Genomic DNA, 9,988 nt, shown 5'->3' on the forward strand with positions numbered 1-9,988 from the left:
TATATTTGTGTGTCCGTGTTCGTTCCCTCACCATCACTTGACAACCGATGTTGGTGTGTTTACGGCCCCGTAACTTATCGGTTCGATAGAAGAACTGGTAGAATACGCAACAAGATAACAAAGAATAAATCCAAGGGTCGATTTTTTCGCCTAAAAAGGCGATGCACTTGCATGGCCACAGTCAAATGACTGAAACAAGTAAAATAATAATAAAAGTGCGTGCGTGTGCGTGTGCGTGTGCGTGCGTGTGCGTGTGTGTGTGTGTGTGTAGTAATAGGCTTTATGTATATATGTAATATAACAAATTCGTTGATATTCATATTCGTATCTAGTATGTCAGTCCCAGAAATTCCACCTCGCGATTAATTAACAACATGTGAGTGTTCGTCCCTCTTTCTGCATAGAACACAAATATTCTCAGATTCCCTGCAGCGAATCATTAACACTGCATTTACTGTTCTTCAGTTTTTCTTTCCCACAACATGCATCATGTAATAATATACGACATTATGCAAGATAATGGTAAATAATACACCCGTTAACCATCTTGTTATTCCAGCACCGCGCTTTAATATTCACCCATTTCCTATATCACCTTACTACTACGTAACGCTGTTGTATCGGTATTTACCTTATTTATACAGATTTATACTGATTAATTTTAGCTCATTGCTACATGTATTTATTCTACATATATTTATATGTTTACGTTGGTATGTGCTGTTGTCTGCATAACAGTAAATGTGCATATATATATATATATATATATATATATATATACACACACACATACATTTATATACACACATATATATATATATAGAGACATACATCTATGTATGTATATCATTTATAAAATCTCATACGCCCGCGTACATTTATAAAATCACATACGCGCGTACACACGTATATTCATATATGTGTACGCATGAATATACTTATTAGTTATTCATTCGCCAAGTACAAATTATGTGTTATCTCCCACCCTCTCTCTTTACAATTACACACACATGTATAGGTACATTCAAACGTGTGAGTGTATGTGTGTTTGTGTATGTGTATATATATATATATATATATATATATATAGCAATGTTAATTCTCTAAATGAAGTATTAACAGTAACTGCACGATAAAGTGTAGTATATTGCCACTTAAGTGTGGCTGACCCCTAGGGGTGGATGTTACTGTTGCTTTTAGCCCCAGGAGGACATCTCCTCCAGCTGGCTTATCGACACACCATGGATCCCGAAGCACATAGAGCTATGAGTAGTTACATACTACTATTTATAATTTTATGTGTTCTTCGAGATCTACTGTTCCAATAAAGAATGATTTAACGTTTTTGTGAAAGTATATAGATTCTTATGACGTCAGCAAAAAATATATATATATTATATGTGTGTGTGTGTGTGTGTGTGTGTGTGTGTGTGTGTGTGTGTGTGTGTACAAACGTATATATGTATGTATTTGCATACATAAGTGATGGTGGTGGGTAAATTTGTGGATGCATCAATATGCGAGAGTATATGATGTCTTACCCTCGGTTTGTGTATATAGCCATATGATCAAAATCATTCTGGCTGCTCTCTTTAGCGCTTCGATCGTCCATATAGAGGCTCTCACACAAAGAGTTTATATAGCGCAGGAGGTATAAATATATGTCATAAATGACAGAAATAGTTTGATGAAATTTTATTTAACAATAAGAAGATTCGGTTATCACGACAAATTGTTTCGTAACTTAAAAACATGTAAGTAATTTATGACTCTATACACTCCTCATCGTTTTCTCTTGTATCGTAGCATATGTATATATTGCATGTTTTGTAGAATGATATATTAAGGAGCCTTTTTATGAGAACTGATGTATGATAGAATCGAAAAAAAAAAATTGTAAAAAGTCGTAAAAATATAAAAGTTATGAGGGGCTTTATCACGTGATTACATAAGAACTCAGCCGAGTTTTGCTTCTGCTTCATTCGCTGGGTATGTGGGAAGACAGAATAAAGGGGCTTCTGTTAGTTTATCTCTCCGAAGAAACAGCTCCCTTTGCTGTTGAATAAAATAAACTCGCAGAGGGGAAGTTTCAACGTCTTCCGTCAATTTCCTTACACCATTTATGTGGCTGTTTCTGACAAGAAATTTCATTTTCATGTAAAACAACTATATTTTGTAGTCATTCTCCGTAATCTACTCCAAAAACACTTCAGTAACTCTACTTTGCATTGCTTGCAAACTTATATGTTCTAGGATCATTAAAGTGCAACGACATCCACAATAACCAGCCTTCAATTTGTTTTTCCGTTCCTAGGTTAATCGGAAACATAGATTGCCGCGTTACTCATAAACCTTCAAGGTAGTTCAATTATTTGGTGAAAAAAATACCACCAAAGCAACTTAAACCATCCAAAGGACGAATGCGTTTGTTTATACACACACACACACACACACACACACACACACACACACACACACACACACATATATATATATAAAGATTGTGTGGGTATTTGTAACAATAAGCAGAGGTAGACGTAATGAACATATTGCACTCATGTTTTGCTCCTTCTTTTCAGGGCTTTTCCATGCAGCGTTTATGTTTTAACCTCTCTTGATTCTGTCGAAATCGTAATGACACCCGAGATGCAACCGCTGACGAAGGTATACATTTGCTGTTCTCGTTGACTGAAATGTTTGCATCTTGTGTTCTAAACAGTACTTGATTAAAATTCTAGTTCTCGTAGGGTTAAACCTGTTTACATGTTCTCTGTTTCCTGGTTTGGTTTGTGGCGGTTTTGTTGTATATATTATGCCATGCATTTGTATTGCGTGATTGTCCTTCGCAGGATTTCTAATTTTGGTAAGAGTTTAGGGGTTTCTAGTTTGTGGACACATGCACACGTCATCAGACAGATGGAAATAGATAGATAAATAGTTATATAGATAGAGAGGAAAATTAAATGAAATTAATATAATGATATCAAATTAAAATTTTAATCCAGAAAATCGCGACTGACATCACCACCAACACCACCGTTTTCATCGGTCACACCACCCTCATCATCATTACCACCATCATCACCAACATCAGACTAATCACCATGGCCAGCAACACTATTGCCATCACCCTGATGAGCACCAACCATCAAACTAAGCTTCATCATCACAATCATTGGGATAATTTCTTGTCCAACTTTAAGATATTTGATATGAGGGTGTGGTTGTGTTTAAAGCTGAGAATCCATGTCTATCCAACTGTTAATCTGATTATCTCTGTGGGGTGGGGGCGAGGTGGATTTAATCCAACAATTCAATACTTAAACGCAGTAAGAATTTTATGCTACAGTTTCATGCTACGACATCGCCAGAACCACACGCTGCATCTGAACGCCCCACTACCACACTGAAACCCTACACACCCCGACATCTCAATGCTGCCAAACCTACACACGCCAGCACAAAAGACAACCACACCATTACACCGCATAAGCACATCCTCAGATCACATAACCGATCACACTACATTCCTACCACGTTCCTTATAACCACACCCATTTACTATAAATCCACAGTGGCTGTGTGGTAAGTAGCTTGCTTACCAACCACATGATTCCGGGTTCAGTCCCACTCCGTGGAACCTTGGGCAAGTGTCTTCTACTATAGCCTCGGGCCGACCAAAGCCTTGTGAGTGGATTTGGTAGACGGAAACTGAAAGAAGCCCGTCGTATATATGCATATGTATATATGTGTGTTTGTGTGTCTGTGTTTGTCCCCCAACATCGCTTGACAACCGATGCTGGTGTGTTTACGTCCCCGTAACTTAGCGGTTCGGCAAAGGGGGCGATAGAATAAGTACTAGGCTTAGAAAGAATAAGTCCTGGGGTCGATTTGCTCGACAAAAGGCGGTGCTCCAGCATGGCCGCAGTCAAATGACTGAGACAAGTAAAAGTGTAAAGAGCAAGAGTAAACCAATACGCGGTCGGTCACCCGACCAGAAATAGCAGCAAAGTTATTTTCAAATGGAATAACTCAGTGGATATTATTATCTCAGATACACTCTGCCAAATTAAAAGACGAGATGGTCATGGCTAGAGAGCAACAGATCATGTCCGCCATTAAGCCTGACTTGAGGTAGAACCATCAACGGATACCCAACTGCGCTGCCCCACTTACATTTCTCCTATCACATCTGGTCTCCCTCAGGAAGATATTCGATACTATAATTATGCATTAATAAGGAGAGGCACGAAGAAAATATTGAATATGTGGGGGAAAAAACCCTAACAAAACTAAGCAAAGAAGCACCATCTAGTTTAATACCGGTCTATATAGCATGGACCTAGAAGTCAATATATTTCAGTTCCTGGTAATTGAACATGTTTCCATAACGCATAAATATCAGAAAATATTCAATAGGAATACTGTTTAAGTTAGCAACAGCTGCTTCAAGACACAAAATCATAAAATCAGAGAAATATCCCAAATATTAAAATGCAATTTCAGAAATTTACGTTCTATCTACAGCTGAAATATTCAATTCTCTATGTTGATGCATGTTTTGAGATCTCTCCACTTCCTGCTCTTCCTCCTCCTCCTCATTTGTTCGACACACGTCAATATCCAGATAAAATTTTCATGAACCGCAGTGAAAATGTTTGTACTCTTTTCGACATCTCGATTCCGTTTGACGAAAGCATTGCCTGAACTGAGATGGAGAATCTGTTCGAGTACAAGTTGTCACATTTATAGAACACTCAACGACAGCTCTCAATGTTACACTCTCCAAAAGACAGTTCTCTTAAGCACAGCCCACATCCTATACAAGACACTTTCAATTCAATATCACAACTCAAAAGGTACCCTCTCTACACACAATATATTCCTCATGCAATTAACCCCACCCCTCATTAACACATAATGAGCAAAAATACTACCAAAATCTATAACACAATAGAGCAGCGGTTACCAAACATTTTGCAGCGGAGACTGGTTTCATGTGAAACAGTTTTTCCACGGACCAGGGAATCATTTTCACAACAAAACACAATAAAGTGCATATTGTATAAATTAATTGTTACATATAATATACATATATATATATATATTATATATATATATATTATATATATAATATATATAATGCAAAAACAACTTGCAGTCTTCGATAGTCAGTAAAATAGAAATGATTTTTTTAAATTTATGCTTTCTTCGCGGCCCGCTACCAAATAATCTGCAACTCGGTGGTTGGGATTTCTATTATTGAGAATAATCACAACACATCCTTTTATATACTTGTCACCCTATACTATCAAACACACCCCACATAACACAATCTACACAACTACCACACATCAATGGGTGCAGAACACACACACACACACACACGCACGCACAACCCTATGCTGCCCAGATTCACCGTTCGACACTAAAACTCGTAACATTAATCACGCAATGCATTCGAAACATTAACACGCCAAAGGAAAACCCTACAACTCAATATGGCATTCGGCCATAACACAGCTAACAAAAATCCTTAAAACAATACCAGGCACAACAAAACAAAACAGCTGACGCAAACAAAAAAACGCCTTTCTGAATTCTCAATGATGCACAGATCTGAGCAGCATGGAGGGGCACTTGATGAGGCAGCAGAAATTTGTAAAAAAACATTTGAAAACATTAATGATGATAATAAGGATGATGGTTTTCCCTACCGGACTTGAGTTTCTTGTTGAAAGGTAACTTAAGATTCACATACCTGGAAAAAAGAGAAAAAAATATTCAGTCAATCGGTTTATACGAACAGGAAAATTTACATATTTCAGCATATATACAATATATTTATATATATATTTTCGTCTGTCTTAATGTACTGAGCTCAAATTCCGCTGAGGCCGACTTTGCCTTTCCTCCTTTCGGAGTCTATTCAATAAGTTATGCACTGGGGTCGATGTAATCGACTTAATCCCTTTGTCTGTCCTTATTTGTCCCCTCTATGTCTAGCCCCTTGTAGGCAATAAAGAAACATATATATACATACATATATAAATCAAAATAAGCAACAAGGATATCCAAAAGTAATGCAGTACAATCGTTTCATACAACTCCATTTAATTGAATAATGCAATCATTATATCAATTTAAAATGCAGAGCAATCCTGAGCTGCACAGAGACATAGAATTTAATTAAATTAGAACAAATGGACACATTACTGTAATTATACCTAAAATCTGCAAGAAGTTAAGGAGATAGACAAAGAACATGTTGCCTCTACTACAACATAGAAGTTAATAAATTGTCAAGAAGACTCTGCCTGTCACTGATTTTATTTGTTTTTATAGGGTCAGTTTTAATTTATAGACTAGTTTATCAAACCTTGTATATCTAAGGCTGAGAGAATAAAGGGCATTTTCTGTTAGTTGTAGGGCTGAGAGAGCAGGCAGAAATCATAGTTGGTATAGTCATAAAAATCAGGAGGTTTGGTAAAGGAAAACTTAAAACAAGATGCTGGCTGACGGCTAAGGTAGTCGCCGAATAGCAGACCATTGATAATGAAACAGGGGAAATCTTATCATGTAGTACTATAGTTAAATGTTCTAAAACAATGCTGCTATATTGTATACAGATAAAGTTTATGGCTATTCAGAGAGTTATTAAGAAGAATATATTAACTAAAGGATAGAAATGTATGGATACTTTTGAGTATATACCAAACTTTTACCACAATAGAGAGAGGAAAAGAAAATTATTCAGAAATAGTTTAATATTTATACATATTGTACACTTAAATACTAACTCATCGGATGGTATCTGTGAATATTAATTGGTATATACTGGCATTAATAAAGGGGTATTGAGGTAAAAGAACATTCAAATTATATATTAATAAAATTATAATCTAAGCAGTTTTTTTTTATATGTAGTGAATATACCAGTATAGTTTTATATAAGCTAAGTATGAATTTATAGAGATTTGCTTAATTTTTATGAATAAATAAAGGTTAATTATAAATTAATAAATTTATATATATATACACACATATATATACACACACACACACATATATATATATATATATATATATATATATATATAGTCGTACATACAAATATCTTGCATTAAATATGTTTGCGTGTACATTATTATATATTTAGTTTGTGATTTTACCATTCAGCAAACAACATTCAAGGTTATATTTTGCTGAGAATGTCTATAAAGAGCGAAACATGCTGGTAGTTTGTTTCCTGCACTTTAGAAAACATTCAAAGCAATATTACTTGTTATTGACAAATATTGCTTTTACTATACTACAATTTTATTTTCTATGCATTAAATATTTTAACAAACAAATTATAGTAAAACTATGTTTCATAAATATATTTATTAAACGTCGTTGTAAATATGTTTACAAATTTCACCTCAATTTCACTGCGCTAGTAACGAGCTACATATGTACGATTCTCTCCGGGCAATTGATCCTACATTTCCTGCAAGGCTCAATCAATCGTAACAGGACATGATATAAAAATAAACACGGATAACATACAGTAACCCCAGATAAAACATTTGTCTGATAACGTATCAGTCTATAAGTTTTAAACTTCAATTTCCGGCTGTTACGACTAACCAATCACATTTCTACTGTCTATTATAAAGAGGCTTCAAAACAGGCTGATATTACTGGAAAAGCAAAGGTCAAAAACATTGATGATGGACTTGGGATATTTACTTAGCAAATAATCACGAAGGCTCTCTTACAAAAAGAAAGGAAACGAAATTGATAAAATGTGAAAGCGCCCTTGTATACGTGTACGTAAGTGTGTGAGCGTGCGTGTGTATAAATTGCAAGCATCTACAAGTAAAATGAGGACCCAACGTTGCCTTATAGAGTTCATATGTTTGCTGTTAGCTGAGTGTTATGGTATCAGCAACTCATTGTAATGTGGGAAAAGTTAAGCATGATCAGATTATGCCTTTTATCAATTAGATTATCAAATATCCTTATACATCGCTGACCACGATGCGCTTCTATTCTTTCCTTGATTATGCCCTTTTTTCCGTTTGGGCCCAAAATGGCTGACTATGTCGTTTTCCTGTCGTCTTGGAGGTCTTCCGAGTGATCACTTCCGATCTCTTGTATACCGCTCGACAACTGCTGTTCTTTTAATCGCGACAAATGTCTTCCATTTTGCTCTTACACTGTACAAGATTTCAGCGTTCAGTTCTCAGCATATATTTACAGTCTCTTCTAAATAGACGAACACATTTACCTCCTCAGTAAGCCAAATTTATAGTCGTAATTTTTGTTTCTATATTAAAAAATTGCAAATGATGATTGTTATTGGTTGCTGAGGGACTGGGTGGCGAGTGAAATCTGTGTGCGTGCATATATATATGAATGGCCTTTTAATAATTTTCGTACAAGAATAAATATATTCATGTGGTATTTTTATAGGAAAAGTTTGAAAATTTTATATATGTATGTGGAGTTGTTTTTTTTAAATATACAGGTGATACATTTAAATGTAGATTACTCTAACATTATTTTATTTTTATAATGTCATTCACGAGAATGTGTGCAGTTTAAACGGTGACTGTGGGCAGGTAGAAAGTAATTCACTTCGATAGTTCGAGATTTAAATGTGATTGGTATATCACATGTTTTTCAAGAATACATAGGGATTAACAAGGATTGATAGAATCTAATAATAATTTTTTAAAAAATTAAATATAAATTATGCTTATGATTCTTAAATACATTGTATGAGTCAAGATAATGAGGAATCTTCTTTGCACACTCCTTAAAGTATAATTATGTTGGTGTTACCTAAGTTTAAATGGGCTTGTCGTTAATGAGGTGTGAACTGTGTTCGGATTAACATCAAATTCTGACAGTCACTGAGCAAATAAGAATTTTTCTAGACACTTACCATTGTCCGAACATAAATTTTTGCAATTGTTAGAGACACTTTGAAGTGTTGTCGACTGTTATAAAAATTGATGTTAATTACTTTCTGATAATAGATTGCAGTGTATAAGAGAAACTTGATAACATTGAAGATATATGTTTAAGTGAATAGTTTTTAATTATTTATGTCCATCAAGGAGATGCAATCTTTCAACTCGAAAGATCGCATTACTATTTTTATGATTTTAGTATTAGGCTGTGCAGGGTTAGACCATTCAACCATTTCTATGAAAGTTATGTAGTCTAATTTAGCGTCATCGGCGGAGACGGTCTAAACTACAGTAAACACAGCGTTCGACCCTCAGGAGTGACACAACTTTTCCCGTCTTCTCTTATTTCTCGTCTATGTATGTATGTATGTATGTATCTATCTCTGTATCAAGCAGCTACGGTGAAACATAAATTAGAGTTCCGCAGTTTTAGCTCTAAGTCATCTGATTACATTTATATTGTTCTATATCATTTTTGTCGTATTAAATGTAAAATTGGCGCAGACATGGCAGTGTAGAAAGACGTTTGCTCCTCAACATCAGGGTCCCGGGTTCAGTTCAACTGTGTGGAACCTTGGGCAAGTGTCTCCTACTATAACCTCGGGCCAACCAAAGACTTGTGAGTGGATTTTAGTAGACGGAAACTGAAAGAAGCCCGTAAAATATACATATCTGTGTGCTTTCTCCTCCACTTCACAACTGATGTTGGTGTGTTTACGTCACTGCAAATTATCTGCCCGACACGAGAGTTTGATAGAATAAGTATCAGGTTAAAAAAGAAAGAAAATAAGCTCTTGGGTCTATTCGTTCGACTAATATTCTTCAAGGCGACGCCCCAGCATGGCTACAGTCTAATGACTGACACAAATAGAAGATAAAAAGAAATACTTATCCTTGGTTAATTAACAGCAGACTGAAATATGTGTGCCCCCACCCTAGTTTTATATTTTGAAAGGTGAAAGGAAAGTATATGCTTGTGCACATTCGGGAGCGAGAGAGTACGTAGATGTGTGTGTGTGTGTGTG

The 9,988-nt window shown here is 35.5% G+C and overlaps 1 protein-coding gene across 1 annotated transcript in view; it reads right to left on the reverse strand.

Moving 5' to 3' along the window:
- LOC106875823 (excitatory amino acid transporter 1) overlaps positions 1 to 9,988 on the reverse strand; it is a 269,880-nt gene that overhangs the window by 107,385 nt on the left and 152,507 nt on the right. The window lies entirely within an intron of this gene.

Source organism: Octopus bimaculoides, chromosome 9 (genome assembly GCF_001194135.2).
Source record: "Octopus bimaculoides isolate UCB-OBI-ISO-001 chromosome 9, ASM119413v2, whole genome shotgun sequence".
Taxonomy (NCBI): domain Eukaryota; kingdom Metazoa; phylum Mollusca; class Cephalopoda; order Octopoda; family Octopodidae; genus Octopus; species Octopus bimaculoides.